The sequence below is a fragment of the Mastomys coucha genome, unplaced genomic scaffold (genome assembly GCF_008632895.1).
Source record: "Mastomys coucha isolate ucsf_1 unplaced genomic scaffold, UCSF_Mcou_1 pScaffold4, whole genome shotgun sequence".
In the NCBI taxonomy this organism is placed as follows: domain Eukaryota; kingdom Metazoa; phylum Chordata; class Mammalia; order Rodentia; family Muridae; genus Mastomys; species Mastomys coucha.
This window is the reverse complement of record NW_022196910.1, coordinates 23,589,739-23,615,669: the sequence shown is the minus strand read 5'-3', so window position 1 is coordinate 23,615,669 and position 25,931 is coordinate 23,589,739. Positions and strand designations below refer to the sequence as shown.

General features: G+C 43.0%; 1 non-coding gene and 1 pseudogene across 1 annotated transcript; one reads left to right on the top strand and one right to left on the bottom strand.

The window, feature by feature from the left end:
• LOC116076528 overlaps window positions 1–25,391 on the top strand; it is a 47,400-nt pseudogene extending 22,009 nt beyond the window's left edge.
• LOC116076608 lies at window positions 20,458–20,589 on the bottom strand. Its single transcript, XR_004113016.1, has one exon. It is a non-coding gene; the product is annotated as a small nucleolar RNA SNORA17 (small nucleolar RNA).
• Window positions 25,392–25,931: the final 540 nt, after the last annotated feature.

The following is a 25,931-nucleotide window of genomic DNA, read 5'->3' as shown; positions in this document are numbered from 1 at the left end:
GCTTGCTGCAGAAGGATCCTAGTGTCCGCGTGTCTTCTTGCTGGCGAGACGACTGCACGGGCAACAGCATGGTACACAGACATACCTTCAAGCAAAACATTTATAAACAAAAAACTAAAATCAAATCAAACAATCAGTGAGATTGTTCCACAGGTAAAAGCACTTGTGCAGGCTGAGGAATTGAGTTCAATCCCTGGAACACAGTTGGAGCAACCTATCCTCACATTGTATAAAGGCGTGTCCCTGTATTTTCAATTGTTAAATGCTATGCCCTGAAGAAAGCTCAGTGCTGGCAGGATTTTCTATTTTCTGGACCATCACCAGTTTTCTAAATGTAAATGCTTGTCCTTTGTTCTTTGTCCTCTGTTCTAAAGATTCTACTCTGAGATAATCATATTAAAAAGCTAGGTGATGCTGTGAAGGTCAACCCAAAGAAATGGATCAGAAGTGATCTTATTGCTGATTGGTTCAGACTGAAGTATGGATTTTTATATAATAAAAGGCTGACTGCCTGAGCTGGGGCAGGAAGAACTGGAGCGGGACTTTTGGGTGGGCATAGATAGATACTGTCAGACTCAGAGAGATGAGGAAAGAGACAGAAGAGAGATGGAAGGAGCGAGAAGCAGGCAGCAAGAGCCTCGTAGAGAGACGGCATGGCAGAGGAGTCAGGGTAAGTTAGTAGCTAGCTGAGACTGCCCCAGCAAAACCAGCAGTTTAAACTCTATAGATGCTTCCGTGTCTTAATGTAACCTCAAGCAGGAGCCAAGAAAGTCAGGCAACAGAACTCATGGGAAAAGGACAGATACAATGGCTGCATGTGTAAACCCTGAGCTCATGCTGTGAAACAGGAGGCAGAGATAGTAGAACTGACTGATAGCATCTCAGGCCAGGAAGCCTGGAGCACACTGCAAGGGAGAAACAAGAAAGACTTGTCTCAACAAGATGGAAGGTGAGAACTGACCTCTACACACATGTGCTGTGGCATGCATATGCTCCTCACATGTGCATATATTCATGCATATGCATATGTATCCACACATACACACAAACACACACACACACACACAATTGTTTAAACGTGTTGGCTGCTTTTTCCAGACACGCAAGATCACGAATCATATGCATAACACTGAAGTTATTCTGGACAGGACTGGTCATATATGCCAGAATTTAAGAATTATACATTTAAACTATGTGCACCTATTAGAGCTTCAAGTTCACACTATGTCTTGCAAGAAATGAAGGAAGGAAAGGAGAGAAAACTGGAAAAAGAGAAATAAGGGAGAAAGAGAGAGGAAAGGGAGATTGGTTTCAATGCTAATTTTAACACCTGAGTAAGTATAAATTGGCTAATAGTCTTTTCACAGTGTAGTTAAAGCACTGATTTTTAGCTTAATTGTACAAATTAAATAAAAGTAAGCATTTAATTAAGAAACATGTTATGGTAATAGCTGAAAAGATAGCAACAGAATAAGATTTGGAAAGGAATGTTGAGCAGCTACTGGTTTTTGTCTTTAACACTAGTATCACGAATTAATGTTACAAAATTATAGAATAACAAACACTTGATTCTTTCTCTTCAAAACCCAATTTTCCAAGTTATTTGAATTTAATTACAAGTGTGTTTAACCACAAATACATTCATATTTATAGACCACAGACACCCTGTTAGGAAATATAATATAGAATAAATGTTTAAAAAAGATTTCTTAAAACAGAAACATGTCCCAAGACAAAACATCATCCTTTGTAATTCTTCATGTGTGTATTTTTAAATTACTCCTTAACTTCAGGTGAGTCTTGGGTGAAAATACTGAGAAGGGGATCACAGATCTGACCCTGCAGGCTCACCTCAGACCTTCGGATCTCCCCCATCTTCCTCTCCTTTGCACAGGACTATTTTCCAACCTGCTGTGCTCCTGCCTCTGGTATTAGTTGCTTTGCTTGTTACTATTACAAAATACCAAAAGTAAATAAGCACCCTAAGGAAGGAAGGGTTTCCTTTTGTCTTACGGCTCAGATGGACATTCTACCATGATGAGTCAGGTCAGCAGGAGCTGGAGACTCTGCTCAGGAGAGAGAGAGAGAGAGAGAGAGAGAGAGAGAGAGAGAGAGAGAGAGAGAGAGAGAGAGAGAGAGAGAGAGAGAGAGAGAGAGAGAGAGAGAGAGAGAGGAAACACTGTCCTTAGCTTGCCTTTTCCTTTTTATTAAATCTCATAGCCCCACCCACAGAATGGTACCACTCACATTTAGAGTGGGCTTTCTTAACCCAGTCCAGCTACTCCATGATAGACAGGCCCAGAGGATAGATAATTCTAGATCCTGTCAAGCTAATAATGTTAACTATCACACCACATGATATTATCATCACACCCAATCCCCCATTCCACCCTATTGGAAACATCTACAGAAGCATGAAGTAGTATCCTCAAACTGTCTCACATGGCCAAAGTTTTCATCTTTCCCTTCAGATTCTTCACACGTTAATACACCCTTCATTACTGTGCTTACAACATTAGTGAATATAATTTCTTGTCCATAGAATACAGACTATATATAAACAGATTTCAGGTTCACTTGGGAAGCATCGTTGATAGTCTTTCTTGTGTGTGGGCACCAACCAAGATCTGTATTGTACATTATAAAAGAACAGAATGAATAGATGTGACTCTTGGATTTGGGAGAGATTCCATCTTCAGAGAAAGGAAATCATTACATAGCTTGACAGGACAAACAGGAGGCTGCAAATGTTATGAAGGAAGAACAGATTCAAAAGGGTGGGCAAGATTTTCTGAGCTTCTCTGAGGAGCCAGAGAAGGTTTAATTGAAGCCATGGTAACATGTCATTCCAGTTCTTGTTTGAAGGAGAAGAGGGATGTGTGCCTATCACACAAGAGAAAGGAAGTGGAGTGATTGGACAAGAAGTGCAGAATGGAAAGGTTCAGGGATCCAGATACCGTGGGACCTTAGCAGCCATATTAAGGAGTTGTGGTGGTTTGAATAAGAATGGCCCTCTTAGGCTCACATATTTGAATACTGAGTTACTGAGGAATAGAACTGTTTGAAAGGATTGGAAAGACTAGGGTGTATGGACTTGTTGGAAAAGGTGTGTCACAGGGCTGGGCTTTGAGGTTTTAAAAAAAGCTCACAGCAGGCCCAGTGTCTCACTCAGGATGGCGCTCTCAGCCACTTCTCCAGCACCAAGCCTGCGTGCTGCCCTTCCGTGCTCTCTATCGTGATAATTGAGTAAGCCTCTGAAACTGTAAGCAACCCCCAATTAAATGCTTTTTGTTTTCTGTTTTTTCTGAGACAAGGTATCTCTGTGGCTGTCCTGGAACTCACTCTATAGACCAGGCTGGCCTTGAACTCAGAAGTCTACCTGCCTCTGCCTCCCAGGTGCTGGGATTAAAGGCGTGCGCCACCACTGCCTGGCAAATGCTTTTTTATAAGAGGTGCCTTGGTCATATTGTCCCTTCACAGCAATAACACAGTGAGCAAAACCAGAGTGTGTATATTGTCCTAAGTACCAACCACTAAAGGTGGTGAATTGGGCACCATGCCTTATATTTCCTGGCTGGTAATGGAGTTTTGAAGATAGTCAGATGAGAGAAACATAATGAGTCCTGCTATAGTTCCGCCAAACCACCTCTGACCTTTGCCTCCCCAGGCAACTGAATTAATTGGATATACGTATTTTTAATGAGCATGTAGTAGGAGTTTAGTAATTTTTAATCACCATTTTCTCTAACATATTCTATTTTATTTTAGGTAATACATTGGGATTGTTAATTTTATGTATTTTATCTTGACTGGTCTAAGGGATGCTCAGATAGCTAGTCTATAAATGACTGTCTTCTTTCATCCCTGTGGAAGGCCCCCAGTAGATTCACTTTTTCCTTTAAACACCAGGTGTATAAGTCCCTGCTTTAGCAGGAAAATCATCATGACTCAATGAGAATCTAGTTTAACTCCACATGGCATGCACCTTTGGCTACTGGGTGTTCCCAAAGCCCTCTCTTTACATAAGTTATATAGATTTTCATTGGGTTCTGAAGCTTTTTTTTATTGAAAACAGCATCCTCCCTTCTTCTGACTATGGCTTCCAAATGTGTTTCATAGAATCTACAAAATGCTTCCTGATTAAAAGTGTTATTTTGGGAGATAGGGTACATATGTATGTAAATTAATTATTTATTCTAGCTAGCCAGTATAAAAGACACAAGATCCTGATATTTTATTTACAAGCTATAAGCCTAGCTTGGACAGGTTCTGAGCTAGTCTAACTTACAGCCCAGCCACATGTCCCTGGTTCCTTGCTGTTTGAGTCTCACCTGAGTTATTTTAGTTCCATCAGCCTGTCCTCAGGGCCCTATGACTATGACTTTCGACTATGTCTTCTCCCACAAATGCACCTTGAGCTCTCTCTCTAAGATTTATTTACTTATTTAACGTGTGTGAGTACATTGTACCTGTACAGGTGATTGTGAGCCTTCATGTGGTTGTTGGAAATTAAATTTTTAGGTCCTGAGCTCACTCCAGTCAACTCCGCTCATTCAGTCCCTGCTTGCTCTGGCCCAAAGATTTATTTATTATTATACATAAGTACACTGTCACTGACTTCAGACGCACCAGAGCCACCATGTGGTTGCTGGGATTTGAACTCAGGACCTTTGGAAGAGCAGTCAGTGCTCTTAACCACTGAGCCATCTTGCCAGCCCCTTAAACTCTCTTATAGATATTCTCTGCAGACTCTAACGGTGTCAGTCTCTGCTGGCGTATGCTGTTCTTCGGGATTTTTCCAAGATGTACATCTTGAAGCATCACTTAAAGGCCTGTCAGTATGCTCTGGAAGTGGCTACACTAATTGTACTTTAACTGTTTTATTTACTTCATTTATATGCCTTTTAAATGTCCTTAAAATTAGGAGTGATGTCAGAGTGGAGAGCCCACCATTCAGTTCATCTAGGTATTTGTATGTACATACGTATACATGCACAAACACACCCTGATTACAGTTTTTCCTCCATCTACTCCTCCCAGTCCTCCTCACCCCCACTCCCTCCAGGTCCACTCCCTTTCTGTCTCTCATTAGAAGAGAACAGGGTTCTAAGAAATAACAACCAAACGTGGCAAAATAAAATATAAGATAAAACAAAACTATCACATCTAAGCTGGATAAGGCAACCCAACAGAAGGAAAAGAGCCCCAAGAGCAAGCAGAAGGATCGGAGACTCGCTTATTCACACACTCGGGAGTCCCACAAGAATACTAAGCTGAAAGCTGTAACAGACACACAGAGGACCTGTGCAGACCCATGCAGGTCCTGTGCTTGCTGCTTCAGTCTCTATGAGTTCACATGAGCTCTGCAAAGTTGAGGTCTTCGTTCTCCTGGTGTCCTCCACTCCATCTCTGCTCTTATACTCTTTGTCTCCCTTTTTGAAGGGCTCCCGGAGCTCTGACGGGAGGGTTTGAAGGAGACAACACATTTCCAAGGACTCTCTCTCCATACAGTGACTGGCTGTTGGTTTCTGCATCTGCTCCTGTCTGCTGCAGGAGGAAGCGTCTCTGATGATGGCTGAATAAGGAACTGATCTGAGTATAACAAAATATTATTAGGAGAAATTTTATTGATACTTTTTTTGGGGGAGGGAACAGCAGTGTTTGGTTTTACCCTAGGTCTCTGGGCTATTTGCTGTCTGACTCTTTGTCATGAAAGCAGTATCCGGTATGGGCTTCATCCCACGGAGTGGGTCTTAGGTCAAATCAGACATTGGTTGGTTACTCCCACAAGTTCTGTGTCACCATAGCCTTAGTGTATCTGGTAGGTTTTGAGTCTTTCCCCTTTATAAGCAATGTACTTCTGAACGTCAGTGTCCAGTGTCCATGGCCAAAGCCTCTGGGTGGCCAGCACTAATAAGGGATTCTAATTTACCTTTTAAATGTGTGGCGGTCTATAACTTCCTTGCCTCGACTATAACAATATCTAATAGCAGGTACAAGATCCCACAGAACCTCTTTGTATGTCTTCCTTGTTTACCAGCAGTGATAAAAGTAGCTGAAGTCTCATAGTTAATAACCACTGGCATTTCATGTTAATCAATATTCTAGTGTTAATTAACAAAAAAGTATATTGGGACTCTGGAAACATTGAAGAAAAGCAGGCACAAGGGTTATAAAGGCCAGAGGCGGCAGACTGAGGTGAAGCTGTTGTCTGAACAGGACAGGACCACGGCAGTCATGAACTCACAGTGGCTATGGTTGTCCACACAAGACCAAGCCAGCTTCACAAAGCCACTCTCCCCCAGAGGAACTATTATTGACAATTTACGGTTTCTAGATAAGAAAAAGTCTGTTTTCTTTACAGATGTGGCTCCTAGTAGGTTGAACAAACTTCAGTGGGGCACACATACACACAAACACATAGTGTGGGGGGTATATGTAGTATATGTTGTATGTGAATATGTATATGATGATATATATGTATATGCAGCATATTATATTTTGGGGAAGAGAAAGTGTGTATGAGAGAGGAGATAAAATTAGGGGACTGAGGTGTTGGGGAAGAATCTGGAATGAGTTGGAGGCATTGGGAGAGAATATAATCAAAATACATAGCATGAGATTCTCAAAGAATTAATACAAGTTTTTTTTTTAAAGAAGTGATTGGAGTGATACAAAGAAATGCTAAATCAAAAATAAATAACTGGGTAACTTTATCCCGGGAAGAAGCACATTAAAAGATCTCCAGGGACCTCAGTACTAGGAATTCTTGGGCTGGTACACACTTCAGAGGCTGCCAGCATGATGACTCAGCCCAGTCCTCTTAGCTCCGTGTGTCTTTATGTTCTATATTCAAATGCCTGGCTTGGGTCAGATGCTTTTTATTTGGCTTGGTTGGAAGGGAGGATGTTGGGGACTTCAAAATGCTCTAAACAACCAGATACCTGACTGAAAACAGATGTATGTCTTTTCAAAGTATGTATAAACTATGGAGGGCCATTCCTGCAGGATATGTGGGATTTATTCCTTCCTAGGTGGAGGGACTACGCACACACATTTCTGTGTGGAGAATGATCTATACAGCCATTTTTTTTCCAGTTTCAAATGAGTAAGTCTAGTAAGTATATAGTAAGCAAAAGTAAAAGAACAAGGAAAATGTGTCAGATGGACAGAAGCAGTGGAGAGTAAAACATCAAACGCATGTATAACACCAACAGAAACATGCAGACAGCCTAATTGAGAGAGCAAGCGAAAGTAATGTCATCAAATCAGAGGCTCGTAAGGTCCAGCAGAAATGATTGGGTAAAGCTAAAGCAATCTCTCTTAGTTACCAAGGTGCAGGGGTCTTAACACCTTTAACTGTTTGTTGTTCTTCTTTCTCCCAGTTATAGAAATGGGGCCCAGTCTCGCCCAGGACAAGGTGCCTTGGAAGACATTTGACATAAGCATGCTGAAGTCCAGACAAGGTGGCCCCTTTCACTCTCGTGGGCTGTTTTTGACAAACTCAAACATGTTGTAACAACTTACAGTATGGTTTCTATGACAGCACCCTTTCTTACCAAAAAAACCTTTCCTTTTATAAAGTAGGTAAACAAAAGCAAATATCCAGAGATATATGCAGGAAGGACTCCTAAGGGCAATGTTTAATAAAAAGAAGCCAGGGCTAGGAAAATGGCTCATAGGACAAAGTGCTTGCTATGTAGGCATGAGGATGGTATGCATTCAGATCCCACCCAATGAAATCGAGATGCACTAGATCTGTTACCTCCAGTGCTCCTAGGTGGGAGGCAGAAGCAAGAAAACCCCTAGAGGTTGACGGGCTAGCTAGCCTGGATTGCAAGCCCACAAATGACAAGGCACCCTGTTTCAAATTAGGTGGAAGTTGAACATCAACACCCACAGTTATCCTCTGACTCTCACATGTGTGCTGTGGCACACTCGCACACACTAACACAGAGAGAGAGAGAGAGACAGAGACAGATAGACAGAGAGACAGAGAGAGAAGGAGGAGGAGGAGGGCACTGGGGAGGAGGAGAAGGGGGAGGAGGAGGAGGAAAGGAAACAGGAGGTGGGGGAGGGGAAGTAGTAGTATAGCGGTGAATTAGTTAAAACCTCTTTGGTTCCTAGTGTACTGTACCTGCCCAAGAGCTCTCTGGATTCTCAAATCACACACACACACACACACACACACACACACACACACACACACACACACCAGCTAATTTTGATATGCCTTGACTAGCTCAATGGCTGACCTCCTCTAAACCTCCCTGCAGCTACCAAACACTCCCCTCTGGTATTCCTGGCTTAAACGTCTTTGCTGCCCTGTTAGCTTCGGAGCAGCCCCACCCTCGTAGGGCTGCATTCCCTCTCCACCTACAATGTGACATAGTTTCTCTCCTGCAGCTCTTAATTCTGATCCATCTGCCTCTGAGTCACAGCAATTCTTCCTCTCCCCTCTCTCTCGGTCTCTTTCCCACACAATCTAAAAGTCCCACCCTGTCTCCTTGCCCAGCCATTGGTTGTATGGCAGTTCTTAACTATCGATCGAAGCCAGCTGCGGGCAGGGACCCTCAGGTCTGGTCTGGAAGCACAGCTTTTGGGAGCTGAGAGACAAATCATTACAACCAATTCCCAACATGGTAGTGGTAGTGGTGGTGATGATAGTAGCAGCAGCAGCAGTGGCCACGGTGGCAGCGGCAGCAGCAGTAGTGTCCTCTTCCATGAAGAGGCAGGAGGGAAAGGAAATGGCAATACCAATTCTGGCTACCATGGTTATATTTGGTCACATTCAAATTTCTTGTTGAAAAATGCAATCAAAGCCGGGCAGTGGTGGCGCATGCCTTTAATCCCAGCACTTGGGAGGCAGAGAAAGAAAGAAAAGAAAAATGCAATCAAATGGAATTTAATTTTTTCCTTAGTCTCTTGATAAGATAATAAAGTCTATATTTTATCATAGACTTATTATGTAAAACTCTCGAAGCACAATTTAGAGTTTGGGCCCCCTTTTTTGGTATTAAGTTCTATTATGTACTGTGTGGTGAGCCCCCTCTCCTCCCAACTCACTCTTTGCACTGTCTTCATCTATTTCAGAAAATACAACTTGCTACGTGCCCTACTTTTCTATTTCTGTGACAAATGCCATGATCAGAAGCAACTTGAGGAAGAACAGGTTCATGTCATCTTACAGGCTACACTCTATCATCAATGGAAACCAAGGCAGGAACTCAAGCTAGAAACCTGGAGTAGAGATCCATGGAGACATGACAGTTATTGGCTTGCTCCTGGGCTCATGTTTAGCTTCTGTATAGCCCTGGCTATCCTGGAACTCACTTCATAGACCAGGCTGGCCTCGAACTCAGAAATATATTAAAGGTGTGCACCTTTCTTATACAACCCAAATCTACTTGCCCAGGGATGGTTCAGCTCAATGTCTGGGACCCCCTGCATCAGTTAGCAGTCAAGAAAATGCCCTACGGACACAGCCATGGGCCAATGTGGCCGAGACAATTCTTCAACTGTGTTTCCTTCCTTCTAGGTTTGTCAAGTTGACATCCAAGGTCAGCTTGCATGACATCATTACTTGGGCTCTTGTGTCTTCTTGAAAATATCAATGGAGCACCTTTGGATTCTTGACTTTAAAAACAGAAAACAAACACAAAATTTAAAAAACCCTTTTTCTTGCTCAGACTTGTGGCTCATAACTTTAATCTCAACATTCAGGAGACAAAGGTGTGCTGATCTCTGTGAGTGAGAAGGCCAGCCTGATCTAGGTAAGTTCCAGCAAGGGCACTACTGAGACCCTCTCTGAAAAACAAAACAAAACAGAACAACAAAATAAATGCAAACCACCTTTCAGCAAGGAAGAAACCAGGAAAATATCCAGAAATCAGCACCAGGCCCCAGATGATGGGCGACATTCATAGTGTGATCATCTCTCCACAACCACAATTGTATGTTAACAGGATTTTCATGTTAATCTCATCCTAAGTATTTTTCATTTTCTGTGTTTACTAGTCTTCATCAGTTCACCTCACTGTGACAAAATATCTGAGGAAAGCCCCTTACGGCCAAAGGAATTTATTTTTGGATCATAGGTTAAGGGGATAAAGTCCGCCATTAAGGGAAAACCAGAGGTGGGCATTTGAGGCCACTGCTCACGTTGCCTTCCCAGTTAGGAAGCAAAGCAAGATTAGTGCTAGTGCTCGACTTGCTGTCTCTTTTTTTCAGCCTGGGCCCCAAGCCCAAGGGATGATGCATCCACATTTAGGGTGGTTCTGCCTTCCTCACTGAAGCCTCTCTGGAGACACCTTCATAGATACATCCAAAGGTCTGTCTCCTAGGTGATTGTCAACCCAGTCCATTGACGATGAAGGTAACCATCACATCCTGGGACTTCTTTTTTGACCAGTTGGTATTTTAAAGATTTAAAGACTTGTTTCCAGTTACCTTTCTGTCATCTGTGTCTAGTTTATTTCCTCTGTCTCAAAGGCATATTTTTATTCTTTGTTTAGACCCAGAATGTTTTATTCATACCAATCAGATAAACCTGGTTGGTCTTCATCTAATCACAGACTAGCTTGCAAAGTTGTATCTGACATGGGCCCAACTCTTCCATCTCATTGATGCGATTGTTGTTTTGCACTGTGCTCTTCATGTGCTATGTGGACTATTATGGGATTTTTATTACTATCTTAACATTTCATTTTTTGAGAATTTTATACATTTAAACAATGAAATATGATTATATCTTCTCCCATTTTCTCCTTCCCACCCCTCAGTTCCCTTCTAATACTTTCCCCCAATTTCATATCCTTTTCTCTAAAAATAAAAAAAAAAAAAAAATTAACCCAGCCAGGCATGGTAGAGCACACCTTTAAGCCCAGCAGTCAGGAGATAGAGGCAGGTGGATCTCTGTGAGTTTGAGGTCAGCTTGGTCTACAAAGAGAGTTCTAGGCAGCCAGTGTTACATAGAGAAACCCTGTCTTAGTCAGGGTTTCCATTCCTACACAAAACATCATGACCAGGAAACAAGTTGGGGAGGAAAGGGTTTATTCATCTTACACTTCCATGTTGCTATTCATCACCAAAGGAAGTCAGGACTGGAATTCAAGCAGGTCAGGAAGCAGGAGCTGATGCAGAGGCCATGGAGTGATGTTCCTTACTGGCTTGCTTCACGTAGCTTGCTCAGCTTGCTTTATTATAGAACCCGAGACTACCAGTCCAGGGATGGCATCACCCACAAGGGGCCCTCCCATGCTTGATCACTAATTGAGAAAATGCCCCACAGCTGGACCTCATGGAGGCACTTCTCCAACTGAAGCTCCTTTCTCTGTGAAACTCCAGCCTGTGTCAAGTTGACACACAGAACAAGCCAGTACAAACCCTATCTTGGAAAAAAATGTACATCCCATTATACACATCATATATAAACCCATTATATATGATATGTATATATACACATGTGTATAATATGTATATATGTGTATATATACATATGCATACTTAAAATACTTTGTTTTTCAGTATGTATGTGTGTATATATATAATATATATATCCATGGGAGAACATGGACAACCTACCAGTATCCATACCCCAGAGAAGAAAGATTGACTCTCCTCCAGCAGATATTAAGTACCAGCAGTTCTTCAAGTAGATGGAACATGGATCCCCTCATCCATATGCATACTATTTTTGTTTTAGACTATCACCCAAACTTTTTTTTTTCATTTTTTCGAGACAAGGTTTCTCTGTGTAGCCCTGGCTGTCCTGGAACTCACTCTGTAGACCAGGCTGGCCTCGAACTCAGAAATCTGCCTGCTTCTGCTTCCCAAGTGTTGGGATTAAAGGGATATGCCACCACTGCCTGGCATTCACCCAACATTTTTGTGCAACTAGAATTTTCAAAAGAATTTTGCATTTATCTGCCATTCCTGACATTTCTGGCACTCCTATTTCTTGAGCAGATGCAAGTCCTTGTCCAATATAATACTGCTGTGACTGATGATATTCCTGTACCATTTCTTGGAATAGCATAGCTATGTATAATTAATAATTTGGAGTCTTGTTTGTTCAACGATCTGTCTATAGATTCTTGATTTGGGGGGAGATGTTTTTGAGAGTCTTCTGACTTGCAATATTTCAGATAAGACCACCCCAGCTTCTAGCTCTGCGCATCTGGAATGGGCCTTTTCCTCTATGCTTTCGAGGTGTGTCTTTATTCTTGGTTTGCACTGGTTTGGAAGCAATGCATGCTGGTGTCAGTGCTGTGTGGAGAGAGGAGCAGCTGCTTCTTAGAGCAGTGCTCTTTAGACTGTGTTGTTTCCATCTCCCAAGTTCCCACTGTAACTGACTGAATTGAATAGATCCATGGTAAAGTCTGTTTCTATATTCCAAACAAGCTATCGGATGAAAACCATGCAGGCAAGGCCTCTCAGAACATGTTGTCAGGGGCAGGAAAGGAGAGCAATTTACCTGTCATGTTTCTTACTGATCAAGTTCACCTCACAGGGTCCTATTACTCTCCCACTCCCACTACCAAATTTCTGGATTGTATTACCAGCCCCACAGATAGCCATTGAGAATTTAACTCTATGGACCCAGGTACAAATGTTCCAAGAACCTTGGAAGCTGACAGAACCATTAGCTTTCGAAAGTGAGAAAATGGTCATAGAGCCCACAAGAATGTTCAGAAGCAGGGTAAATAAACAGAGTGCAGAGGCTGCAGATGGTGCTCAGTATACTCCCAGCATGTGCAGGGTTCTGGCTTTGATGCTTAACATGGCAAGTGAATGAATGAACAGTGAATTCAGAGCTGGGAAATTGTTCAGTGGTAGGGGACTAAATTACGGTGCAAGGCCCTGAGTTCAATCTCTAAGGAAAACAAAACAAACAAACTGAAACAATAACAGTCCAGGGCTGGAGTTCTAGCCCTGCTGGTAGAATCCTTCTTAGTATGTGCAAAAGCTCTGGGTTTGATCTCCATATGTCATACACACAAGCACAGCAGTGCATACTTATAACCCCAGCAATAGGAAAGAGGAGAACCAGAAGTTCAAAGTCATTCTCACTTACTTAGTGAGTTTGAGAATTCAAGAACCACCTGGGCTATGAAAAACCCTGTCTCTGAAACAAAACAGAACCCAACACCAAAAGAATGTGCTTTGAGGACATGATCCAGAAGTGGTTACACACACATCTACTCACATCCAGATAACAAGAAGCATCTTTAGCTGTCAGAAAGACTTGGAAGGACTGGCTTTAGCCATGCGCTCTTCCAAAATCTCTACCAACACAGAGACTATCATGGAATCTGAAGAGAGCAGACATTGAAGAGCCATGTGCTTCTGACTCAGCAATGCCTACAACAGTTTTGCCCAGCTTATGCTCCAGAACCTGAGTAAACTCTACTAACACGCTGCATATGTCAAAGTTCAGAGACCATGCCAAGGCACAAGAGTATCGAGCACCATGGGCAACCTGGTGGACAGTCTGTCCATATTGCTAAATCACCTCCAGAAACACGCCAGTATCAACCTTATCACCCTTATGACGTTGTATTCCTGGCATAGCCTGATCCGTGTGCTACAGGGGCTCCTCTCCTCATTCTTCTTCCTGAGTGTGGTCCTGGATAATCAGACCTTCCAGAAGCAAAGCTTACATGAAAGGGAATTCCATGCCTGTCACTCTAGCGCTTAGAGACAGGGAGATTATAAATCCTCTGTCAGCTTCAGCTATACAGAGAAAGATAACCATCAGGTACCTATCATTCTTTAATGGGCTACTGTGCTTTTCCTCATCAACCTTCAGAAAGATAGCCCTTGTGAAAGGCAGGAAAATGACATGAGTGAGGAAAGGACAGTAAAATGGCCAGGAAGCACATGAGAAAACATCACATTACCAAACGGCAAAGAGAATTAATTTGGGGCCAATGAGATGACCCAGTGGTAAAGGGGATATTTGGGCCCCCTCTTGGGGTTCTTAGTGTTATTAGTAAAAGAATTTTAAAATAAACTAAAATGGAAGTGTTGCTCAAAATAATAAAAAGAACCGCAAGTTCCCACACTTCACCCAGCTACTCAGCCCTAGAAGTCTCCATGGCCAGTTCTTATCTCATGGACACTCTGACTCGGAGCTCCAAAATCTCTCCACCCACCTCGATAAGTTCCCACTAGTGGGTCGTTACTACACCAGCCCCATGCTTCAAAACTCCCACAGCCTTTGTGGTGCACAGCTGGCAAACCTACACTTTGCCACTGTACCTTTCTTTCTCTCTTGAACCCAGTCAATCCGCCGTGTGAAGGAAAACACCACACAAACTTAGTTCAGAAACAACGGTAACTCAATCACTGGGTGCAACAACTACAATGCTAATCTTGTAAGCCATATTAAGTCTAAATCTTCCAGTAGCGAATCCCAGAAGATTCATCATAAGCCAGGAGACACTAGTAGCTACATCTTGCCCTCTCGCTATCCCTGTCCAAAAAGCTCCTAACTCTCTCCTGCTTCCTCTCTTCCTCCATCCAACTGGGAAGTCCCCCCTACTTGCCCAGTGATCCTTTATCAATTGATTGATTCCTTAGGGGATGGCTCACAAGGAGTCACTTGAGTATGTGACTCATTCCTCATTTCCAGACTACCCCTCCTGGGAAAGTGGAATTAACATCAAAATACAAGAGCACCAGGACCATCCACAACATGGAAGCTCAAGGATAATTTCATTAGAGTTTGGAAGAAAAAACAAAGGTTAACTAAGCTGTAAACTTCAGCTGTTGTTGTCCTCCAGAGGAGAAGGCAGGCAAGAAGGGAGAGCCGTTCCATGAAAGCTGGTGTGGTGGTCAGACACATGGCCTACAAGTCAGGGAAAGAGAAAGAGTAAGGAAGTCCAAAGTGTTAAGGAAAGTGTGCTTAGAAAACATACAAGACTCCAGGCAGTGGTGGCGAACACCTTTAATCCCAGCACTTGGGAGGTAGAGGCAGGCAGATTTCTGAGTTAGAAGCCAGCCTGGTCTACAGAGTTCCAGGACAGCCAGGGCCACACAGAGAAACCCTGTCTTGAAACAAACAAACAAACAAACAAAAAAAAACAACAACAACAAAGAAAACATAGAAGACAGGGAAATGTTAGACTTTTCTGAATAACTTAGAAAATGGGTAGACTAACGACCTTACACATTTGCAACCCACAAGCTTCTGCAATAGGGAGAGGATGCTGGGAAAGACAAGTACAGGAGCTCATTAAAGAATGAATTATTCAGTCTCTGCTCCACTCTTTATCCCTGTATTTCCTTTAGACAAGAGTAATTCTGGGTTAAAAATTTGAAGATGGGTTGGTGGCCCCATCCCTCAAGTGGGGGGGGGGGCACACCTAACCTCTGGATATGGTCTTGACAAGTTTTCCCTCCCCTTTGTAGGATATTTCAGCTAATACTACCCCCAAGAGGCTCTTGCTTTCTTGGCAACTGGGACTTTCTGCTACCCCCAGTTCTCCATCCCTCATTGCTACACACCTCTGTTCAATTTCCTGACCCTCTGTACATCTCCTTCATCTCCTCCCATACCTGATGCTTCCCCTCTTTTCCCCTTCCCCTCTTCTCTTCCTCCTAAGTTCCTCCCATTCTCTAAGTCAGGGACAAAGAGTGGAACAGAGACTGAAGGAAAGGCCATCCAGAGACTGCCCCACCTGGGGATCTATCTCATCTGCAGACACCAAACCCAGATAGTACTGTGGATGCCAAGAAGGACAGGAGCCTGATATGGCTGTCCCCTGAGAAACTCTGCCAGAGCCTGGCCAATACAGATGTGGATGCTCACAGCCAACCATCGGACTAAGCACAAGGTCCCCAATGGAGGAGTTAGAGGAAGAATTGAAAGAGCTGAAGGGACTTTATCTGGCATCAGTGGGAGGGGAGGCCCTTGGTCCTGTGAAGGCTTGATGCCCCAGTGTGGAGGAATGCTAGGGTGGTGCGGCAGGAGGGGGTGAGGGGATGGGGGAGCACCCTCATAGAAGCGGGGGATGGATAGTTGGTTTGCAGAGGGGAAACCACAAAGGGGATAACACTTGAAATATAAATAAATAATATATCCAATTTAAAGAAAAAAAAAGAATGAATTCTTCACCATTCTCTTCAGCATGGCCTAGGATGAGCCTGCCCTCCTAGAGGTCTTCCCTTAGCCAAAGAGACTGAGGCCACCCAACAGGAAGGCTAGGACTCCACATGGGCCAGAGACTCCATCCTCTTGACCAGGAGATTCTTCTACTTGAGTCCTGAAACCCATGTAAATCTAGAAGAAGAGAACTTACTCCACAAGGCTTTCCTTTGACCTCTGCACGTAGGCATGCACATGCATACACAGACATAATGAAAATGGAATTTAAAAATTTCTCTTTCTCTTTCTTTCCTCCAAGATACTTGTTTTCTACTCTGATCATCATCATCAAAACATCTGATGCTTCCACTTGATAATTACATCTCCTGAGAGGACACCAGGCCATTCTAGCCTTGTATACCACTAAGGAAGAAATCAGAGGGTTACTGAAATCAGGAAATGTCCTGTTCCATTACTTTTTATTGTGTAAAATAGTATTGCAACACTGTCCATCTAGGACTACTCTTAAGGCACAAACTGATAGCTTACTCCTAAAAGTAAAAAACGTGTCAGACTATAAATTTATCAAAATTAATTGGGACCATATGACCAGATCGGTATATTTTAGTCACATTATAAAAATATCATATCAGGAATACTGTACTTAAGAACTTACTGGGCATTTCAGAACAAGGAAAGGGTACAATACCTTAACCTGGACTCCAGAAGGAGGAAGAGACACTAGACAGATGCTGAGACAGCTCCCATTTACCTGGGTTGTCTGATTTTCCAGTATATGCATCAGGGGGTCAACAGAAAGAGGACTCCCAGCTATCCTTTCAGCTCAGTCAGCAACCACTGTTGATGAGGCTGCTCTACCCCTTCTATCCCTCTACACATCCATTTGTCTGTGTGCCTGCTATGCATCAGGACCTCCCATGCATTTGTCTACCCACTCATCATCCATCTAGACCTGCCCTTCACCTCTACAACTTCTTCATTCTGGCATCTTGCTTCTGCAGCTCCACTTAACCCTGAGACTTGGCTTAATAGTGATGCTGAGGCTTGACTGAAGTGGCTCCTCCAACAGGGTTTATTAGCTCATTCTCACAGATTTTCTTTGCATCCATCAGCTTTCTGCTTGCCTCTTTAATACCTTGTGTGCATGCACCATATGATGTGTAACACATCACACACACACACACACATACCATGTAATGTGTAACATATGATCTAAGAGTTCATTTTAGTATCCAAAATTGGAATTGAAGAATCTGCATTTGCATCAGTCAGCTATTGAGGGCATCAGGACTACTTGGCAAATGCTGCCAGTAAAATAGATGTAATTGTAAATTTGTTGTTATTCAAAACATCCGACATACATTGTAGAAAGACACAAAGGTGTCTGACTATGTGCCTGACACAGCATGTTCATGACAAGGATCCTTAAGATTCATGGACTGAGGAGCTGAGTTCTACACACACACACACACACACACACACACACACACACACCAGGCTCTCATTACATAACCTGGAAATCACTTTGTAGACCAGTTGGCTTAAAACTCACAGAGATTAGGATGTTTCTGTCCCCACGGGCTCTGCATGCAGAGAAGGGTACATAGGCACCATGGTGTATGTAGAAATCAGAAGACAATATTTTGGCCAACTTAGGTCATCAGGATTCATGGCAAGTGCCTTTACACACTGAATCTCTTCACTAACTTCAATAACCAAGTAGTTTTAAGACAGGGCTGCTAGGTTAAAAGACAGATGCACTCAGTTAATCCAGTTAACAATTAAAATGATTAAATCTTTAGCATGAACACTACTTATATATTTTTCTTTTGAAATTCAAATTCAACTGGGTATCTAGTATTTTATCTTATCTAGAAATCCAATTTTAAGCATATTGAAAAAACAAAGAAAACAACATTCCTAGACAACTCAATGTGCATACTTTATTCTCTCTGCTACTAAACTATTTTTGAATAGCTGAAGTTTTAGCTCTTGTGATAGATAGTTTGCTAGGTACAGGCAAATCCCCAAGTTAAGTCTCCAGAACCAATAAACAACAACAATAAACAAATAAATTACAGAGGAATTTTAATACAGCAATGTGGCTGCTCTGGCAAGGGATCACATTCAAAGATCTTCTAGGTCTGCGTGATACAGCTGGAATGCAGACATGCCACCCACCTTTCATCCCTCTGGCTGGGATACAGACAGGTCTTTAGTACACACCTTTAATCCCAAACAATGACATCTAATTGAGGGGCAGATAAAGTGATGAATTAAGGAAAGATTTGACAGAATGAATCAGAGACAGGATACATGCAACTTTCATGAGAACAAACAGGAAAGAGGCTACTTAAAGAGCAATGCAGGGAGAGAGAGGCAGTTCAGTTCAATGCAATTCAGTGCAATTCCGGTCTGTGACAGGAATCCACAGGTAGCTTTTCCAAGCAAAGCAATTCAGTTAGAAGCCAAGAGAAGCCAATTTGAGTCAGTCAGCTTAAAGAGTAGTTTGAGCCAGAGCAACGGAGTTGAACTAGCCAGCCAGAGTTCAGAAAGGGTTAGAAATCCTGAGTTAATTGAGCATTAAGTCTCAGAGGCTGAAACATTCTAAGCCTAGGTTAGCAGACAGAGGCTGGAAGCTGAATCCTTCAAGTTCTAGGCTTGAAGAAGATTAGATTATATGGGGGCTAGAAGCTTCCTGGTCTAGGGGATAGTTAGATAGAAATACTCTGGGTCCAGCCCAAGCCATTTGTATTCATAAAGCTTGGGTTCAGCTCTCATCTCATCCCTTCCTCTGAGGAAATAAAATTGACTTTTACAGTAAATAAATACTATTGAAGCCTTTTTCTCATCTATAAGAAATAACCAATTAAAAGATATCATAGTTTGGTATAGTGACAATCCTACCTATATTTTTCATACAGTCAGCAATAATTTGAATTCACAATTCACACTGTGAACAACCACAATTTCAAGTTCAGTTTGGTTGCTGGGAAAACACAAATACTGATAAAATGTGCTTAGGAAAAGGTTATACAAAAGCACAATAATCAAATCAGGAAAACAAGTCTGATCAATGAAGTCAAGGACTAGAGAGAAGAGTAGATAAATAAATGATAGATAGATAGATAGAAAATAGATGAATAGATAGATGATAGATGGATAGACAGATAATAGATGAATAGATAGATGATAGATGGATAGATAGGTGAATAGATAAGTAATAGATGAATAGATAGGTGATAGATAAATAGGTGATAGATGAAGAAATAGATATAGTGATAAATGAATAGATAGATAGATAGATAGATAATGCATAATTTCTGTACTATAGTTAAATACTACAATGTAACTTATTCTACAACATAAAAGTTTTAGTCACTATTAGCAATCAGTTATACTGATTCACATGGGGGCAGGGGTGATTTGGAATATAGTCTCCAGAAGTTCATGAAATCCTCAGATAAAAATAATCTCAAAAATGTGTTGTGAAGTATGAAAAAAATACCAAAACACCTCCCAGGCATAGATAATGCTTTGAGGATGCTCTCTGGCCCTCAGAGGCAGCTTTCTGTCTCTAGGAACACAACCTCAACCCACTACAATGCTTTTACTTTAAGGGACATTAAAGAGTAACTTCAGAACACCCTTTAGAAATTGGGATGCGTGGTCCAGAATGACTCAGATATTTTCTTTCTTTCCTTCTCTATTTCTCTCTTTCTTCCTTCTTTCCTTTCTTTCTTTTTCTCTTTTTTAAACTTTATTAGTTCTTTGTGAATTTAACATCATGAACCTTGATCCTACTAATCTCCTCTACCCCTCATACGCATCCTCCATCCTTGCAACCTCCCCTCACAACACAGAAGAAAAAAAAATCTAATTATGGAAGTTGTAGCGTGTCAGTGTCTCCTACAGTATACCCTTTGGTCCCTGGAGCAGGCATCTGGCAGCCCATCTTGCCCCTGACCATTTTAGGAGTGTTCTGTCCTCTTCTGCATTATGGTGCCAAGGAGAGGTCATCTTGGGTATGGTCTGTCCCCCTCAATCCCAGGCCCAGACTGGTGGTCATCTCAGACTAGGTCCCTGACCCATGATGCTGGCCTGGTAGCTGTCTTGGGCTCCTATCCCTGTCCCACTTGAGTGGCCCAATGCAAGGGTCTCCTGTCTTGGGCTCACTCTGAATTGCCTTGGGCCAGCAGTTCAGGTGGAGTTCTTCTAGTCTCTGGCTCATTCCCCACCTTGGGAGCTTATCCAAGCCTACAAAGTGCCAGACTGGTAGTTATCTCAGGCTAGCTCCCTGTCCTGCCCCCCTCACACCACATACACACACACACCAAACTGGTGGTTGTCTTAGGCTCATTTTTTTTCAGGGTATCCCAGGTCAGAACACTGAGCATAGACATAGCCTGTCTCGTCTCTGCCACCTACTGACACACCTGTGACACAGCAGCCATAGCTGCAATGCCTCTAGGGGCAGAGTCAGATGCTATTTCTAATCTCATTGCCTTCCAGTATTTAAGTTTTCTATTTGTTAGTCATCTGTGATGTATCTAGCTAGCACTGCTCCCTCACTCTGCCTTTTCAGTCTGCAGGCAACAGTCAATTATGCCCATGTGTAACAGCAATAGGCAAGCTTGCACATGGAAACAAGCTCTCAAAAGATCCCATTCGATCTGCCAAGCACCTTCTCTCTTTGCTCTTTCTGTATGCCTTATGCCCAAATGTATATGTGTGCTCTATCTGCATATACAACTGCATACCAAAAGAGGGCATCACACTGTGCACAGCCATGTGGTTTCTGGGAATTGAACTCAGGACCTCTAAAGGAGCAGCAGATAGTCCTCTTAACCACTGAGCCATCTCTTCAGCCCAACAAAACAGCAGTTTTAGTCCAAGACAAGGTTGTGCTGCATAGAGAGTTCCAAGATTAAATAAGCAATAGAATAAATAAATTAATTAAAAGTTTAAAGGTACAAATATGAATACACAGCCAGATTCCTTTCACAATCTAGAGAGTAAGTCCAGCATCAGTCATTCTACCATGAGAGGCGAGGTGGGAAGGTCAGTGACAGAGCAATCCTTTACCATAACATGGGTTTGATCCTCACCCTAGAACTATTCACACAATGAAAGCCATTTCCTTGTTTATACAGTCAGTCTCAGACAGCAGCGACTCTTCTGTACATATGACGAAAACATACAAAACACCACCGTATAACACCACATGGCGCCCAGTTGATCAGATTTCCAACCCATCGCCTTCAAAGCCCTAAATAGGCTGGGGTGGGCAGCTGTAATAGTTTACTCCTCCTTTGGAGTCTTTATGGAATATCTCAACACACAGCACGTGGAATGCAACTAGGTAAGCACAGAGATTAGGATCTGGGGGTGAGGTTGGCCATGGTCATAGGACTGCATGCAGCTGGTAAATTTCTCCTTCCTTCATTCACGGCTCTGTTCAGCATCGCCATCTAGAGTTCCACCATGACTACCCTAATGACTTGCTCTCTCCAGATCACCTGTTTTATAGATTTAGAGTACTTGTTCATTTTATTTTTAATTGTGTGTGTGTGTGTGTGTGTGTGTGTGAGAGAGAGAGAGAGAGAGAGAGAGAGACAGACAGAGACAGAGACAGAGACAGAGACAGAGACAGAGAAAGAAAGAGATCAAATCTGAGGCTTTGTTCATGCTAGGAAAGTGTTTTTACTGTGAAATGTCTCCAACCAAGCATTTCTTCTTTAAGATCTACAGGTCAGTGTTCTTACCCATTCATTAGAATGAAAACAGAATCTATTTCTCCATACAGACCTTGTTGGCATTTAGTCTAGGCTTCCCCCACCTGATGATTACCTGGCAACAGCCAGTTGTGCCTGACTCATTATAAAAGGGACTGCTTGCCCCTCCCTCTCTCTCTTGCTCTCTCCTCTTGCTCCTGCTCCTTACCCTCTCTCTCCCCCATTGCCCTTCCCACTCTCGCTCTATGTGCTCATGGCTGGCCTCTATTCCTCTCCTCTCCTCTCCTCTTCTCTTCTCTTCTCTTCTCTTCTCTTCTCTTCTCTTCTCTTCTCTTCTCTTCTCTTCTCCTCTCTTCTCTCTCCTCTTCTCCTCCTCCTCCTCCTTCTTCTTTCTCTCTCTCTCTCTCTCTCTCTCTCTCTCTCTCTCTCTCTCTCTCTCTCTGGTTGTCACCCAGTGGGAGTACCAAGAGCTTCTGAATAAATGAATATGTCACGGTAGCATGAAGACCATGAGCATTATTTAACATGTGGGTATGAGCAGAGACACAGTGGTAGAGGGAGAGCCTACTCCTTCATCCGGTCTTCTTTCCCATTAGTGGTCCCCTGTCCCAATTAGGAATGCCGAAACTCAACCAAAAGAGCTAATTCTCGGTTTTTATGTCCCTCCGTAATTGAATGGATTCTCCAGGATAGTTTTGACAAATGGACTCGGTTGTATGATTCCGGCATTAGAAACCCCAGGCTGACTTGGTTGGAGGTGTTCTGCACAGATTGGCCGACAGAGGGTGCTAGATCACTTTAAAAAACCAAAAGAATCAGGGGCGCTGTCCCTGGAGCCTGAGAAAAAGAGGAAAGCAAGCATTGAGACTTAACTTCAGGGAAGTTTGTATTTTCACGTTTTGCTTCAACACCAAAGTTAGTGGAAAAAACAAAACCATAAAGCAATTTGTGAAGATGTTAGAGACACACAAAGTCCTCTCCTAAGGGAAAGAACTGGCATCGGGTCTGGGTCTTTCAATGAGAAAGAGAAGCGAAGGGAAGAGAAGCAAGCAGGAGTAAGTCCTCTGTGGACTTGAAGATTGCAAGCTGCAGGTTCTGGAGGGAGAGAACATTGACAAGCCTCTCGGATATACATTCCATTCTTAGATCTTGATGGGAAATGGGGACCTTAGAACTTTAAAACCAAGTGGGAGGCAGGCAGTGATGGCGCACGCCTTTAATCCCAGCACTTGGGAGGCAGAGGCAGGTGGATTTCTGAGTTCGAGGCCAGCCTGGTCTACAGAGTAAGTTCCAGGACAGCCAGGGCTACACAGAGAAACCCTGTCTCGAAAAACCAAAAAATAAAAAATAAAAAAAGAAAACCAAGTGGGAGATGCCTGTGGATTGTGTGAACGGGGCATGCCTCGACTGCGGCTCAGACAGGCCTCGCATCCCAGAAATTGATTCTTGGCTTTTGTGTTCTGCTAGGGTTCATGCTTCACAGAGGCTCACAGAGAAGAAATGAAGCATGTGAGTTACCAGGAAATGTACTCCAGCCATCCCGGTGCAGGGTGACAGTCACATATTTCAAGGGAAAATTGGAAGAAGATACTCTGAAAGCTGTGACCTACCTATCTTATCATCACCAGAACTGTCACTTCCTGAGCTCCTTGTCCATTCAAGGTGACAGTCATTTTGTTGTAATGCTCGGTGGCTAGACTAGAAACACAGATTTGTACATTGCGGACGAGGAAAAGGATCGGCTTAGCACTAAAGGCTCAAGCTGCTGAGCCAGGCAACCCAACTTGAATCCCTGGAAGGCACGTGTCAGGAGGAAAGTGAGTTGTCCCCCACGGCAGCGGGGACAGCTATCCTACCTTTCTGCCTCTACCAGGCACTACAGCATTATGTGCTGTCCACCATGAATCAGGGCCAACATGAGACTGCAGATCAGACAGGAAACAAAGGAGGCAAGTTATGAATGACTGAGGCTCCAAAGACTTTTGTCAATGTCTGGAAGTGGTGTGAAAGCAAGGGTCAACAAGGTGGCAGCATGGCACTGCATGGCTGGTGGGGGAGACAGAAAGCACATGCTCCACAGAACCCAGCATGCCCTGTCTTCATGCCCCGTCTTCACCGTTCTTACTTACCAACACATGCGTCTGACTAATTGCGTCTGTAGATCCTTCCAAATGTGGACAAGGGTAGCAAAATTCTCTTTTCTTAAAAAAGAAATCTCATTGCCCTAAGTGTGAAGCAGGCATCAAAGTGCCAAGTTCTGATGCAAGTTAGACTGGGGTGGCAGGTCCTCCAAGGGAGTCTCCATATTGCCGATGAAACCAGTCAACACAAACCCAGGCCAAGAGGATGGTCACAGAGGGTAGAAAGGTAATAAGGGGTAAGGGGGATGCTCCTGCAGCATTGTGGAAATGCTGCCACCAGAGTCTGTAAGCATCTCAAAAAGTACAGCAAACAGGACTTTTGGCTGGGCATGTTATACCAGTAATCTCAGTACCCATAGATGTGAAGCAGGAGTATAACCATGAGTTTGAAGCCAGGCTGGATTACATAATAAATTCTAGGCCAGCACAGGGACAGAGTCAGACTCTCTCAAAATACATACATACATACATACATACATACATACATACATACATACAAAACCAATAGACCTTAAAAAATAAAAAAAATAAAAAAAAAATAAAAAACCACAATACAGGAGGTGGAGAGATGACAGTGGTTAAGAGCACTGACTACTCTTCCAAAGGTCCTGAGTTCAATTCCCAGCAACCACATGGTGGCTCACAACCACCCGTAATGGGATCCCATGCCCTCTTCTGGTGTGTCTGAAGATAGCAACAGTGTATTCATATACATAAGATAAATAAATCTTAAAACACACACACACACACAGCAGGAGCTGGAGAGGTGGCTCTGTGGATAAACTCCTTGCTGTACAAGGGTGAGGATCTGAGTTCGGATCCCCCAGCACTCCTGTAAAAGCTGGCAGCGATCCGTGCAAGGGATGGAGACAGGCAGGTCCTGGGAGCTCACAGGGAAGCCAGTCTAATAAACAACGAGCTCCCAATTCAGTCGAAGACTCTATTTCAAAAAATAAGATGGAGTGTGGTAAAAGGCACCGCATATACCACAGAAAAGAAAGGTGGGTTGGTGAGGCGCAAAGCCCAAATGAAAGGAACTTGTTTCTTCACGCTCTTCAGGCAGTTAATTCTGACAGTAAAAGTTGGGAAAAAGTTAAAGAAGAAAAAGTAAGTTGTTCCAGAGAAACCTGTGAAGAAGCAAAAGCCTGGTGAGACTTCTGGAGCTCCGGCATCCTCCAAGCAGAGTAGAGCAGCAGAGATGATGACGTGCTCCAGATTGGAAAGATGAGATACGTCAGGGTTCAGGACTTTGAAGGAAAAATTCTAACTGACATTAGAGAATATTGAGTGGACTCAGAAGGTGAAATGAAACCACGGAGAAAAGGTATTTCTTTAAACATGGAACTATGGGGCCAGCTGAAGGAACAAATCTCTGACACACACGAGGCAGTAAGAAAGCTATAAAATCGGAGCCATGTCAAACCTGTACTGCTGTACTTGTCTTTTTACGTGGGGTTTTGTTTTCTAAACGTTGTAGTTTTCCAAGCTGTTGTATATTTGGATTGCAGAACAATTTGTAAGACAAACACCTTTTTTAATGTGCATTATTAAAATGTTACAAATGAAGCTAATTGTCAACTTTATTAAAGAGGATTGCTTTATGCCCCCTACCCAGAGTTAAATAAAGTCAGATCATTACACTCTTAAAAAAAGAAAAGAGTGGCCGGGCAGTGATGGCACACACCTTTAATCCCAGCACTTGGGAGGCAGAGGCAGGCGGATTTCTGAGTTCAAGGCCAGCCTAGTCTATAGAGTGAGTACCAGGACAGCCAGGGCTACACAGAGAAACCCTGTCTCGAAAAACCAAAAAAAAGAAAAAAAGAAAGAAAGAAAAAAAGAAAAGAGTGCCAGGCAGTGGTGGCGCATGCCTTTAATCTCAGTGCTTGGGAGGCAGAGGCAGGCGGATTTCTGAGTTGGAGGCCAGCCTGGTCTACAGAGTGAGTT